Genomic DNA, 1226 nt, shown 5'->3' on the forward strand with positions numbered 1-1226 from the left:
CCCGGTTGTTTCCCTGCTGCTGTTGCTGTTGAGGTTGTTGCTGATTCTGCCTTGCTGGGAACTGACTCCTACAATCCTTGGCGTCATGCCCCATCTTGTGGCATCGCTGACACTGGCCCTTGTTACATGCCCCATTGTGGTGCCTGTTACACTTGTTGCACTTAGGGTAGCTTCCCCGGTAGCCACCCTGTTGCTGAGTGCCCTTGTTGTTGTCAGTTTTCCTTTGCTGCGCTGGAGCTTGAGTAGGGTTAGTATCTTTGCCCTGATTTCCATCCCACTTTCGTTTACCATCACTAGAAGTTCCTTCCGCAGCACTGATCCTTTTGGGCAACCTGCCCTCCTCCACAGCCTGGTTGGTGAGTTTATGGGCAAGACGAACCACGGGCTGTATGGCAGTGAGGTTGGCCGAGGTTACATGGCTCCTGATTTCTGGGACTAATCCCTTGATGTACAATTCGATCCTTCGGTACATGGGTCGGGACATATTTGGACAAAGAGCAGCATAGTCGTTGGACAGCTTGGTGTAGGTCTCAATCTCAGACCCAACCATCTTGAGTTCATAGTACTCGTCCTCGAGTTTGTGGATGTCATCCCTGTGACAGTACTCTTCCTTGATCATATCCTTGAAATCCTCCCACGCAGTAGCGTTTGCAGTCTCCAAACCAAGCATTTGAATTTGCGCCTTCCACCATGAAAGTGCGCTTCCCTCAAGTGTACCAGTAGCAAACTTCACCCAATTAGCAGGGGGACACTCGCAGACAGCAAAAACAGCTTCGACCTTCTCGATCCAGTGCAGGAGACCTATGGCACCCTCAGTGCCACTGAATGGAAGAGGCTTGCAATCCATGAAGGTCTTGAAGGTACAGACACGTGGTTGCACAGGCGCAGGCTGACCTGTTGTGAGGAGTGAAGCGAAATAGGTTTAGAGGCGAAAAGACGATGTGGCGGTAGGATCTAAACATCCCAAAACAACGAGCTTACCTATAGGGTGAGCTGCGAAGGCTGCAGCTACTGTGTTGAGCAAGTTAGTGAACTGAGCCTGAGTCATGTTGACGTTTCCTCGTCCGCGTCCACTCATTGTCTTCATAACCAGAAAACATAGTATGAGTGTGGTGTCGTAACATAGCGAGAATGAGATAGAAGAGGGGAGGCGTGTCTATCCAATCAGGCAAACTAGTACGTATAGTAAAGCAGAAAGCATACGACAACTAAGCAAGCAAATATGG

Source organism: Helianthus annuus, chromosome 10, assembly GCF_002127325.2.
Source record: "Helianthus annuus cultivar XRQ/B chromosome 10, HanXRQr2.0-SUNRISE, whole genome shotgun sequence".
Lineage (NCBI taxonomy): Eukaryota > Viridiplantae > Streptophyta > Magnoliopsida > Asterales > Asteraceae > Helianthus > Helianthus annuus.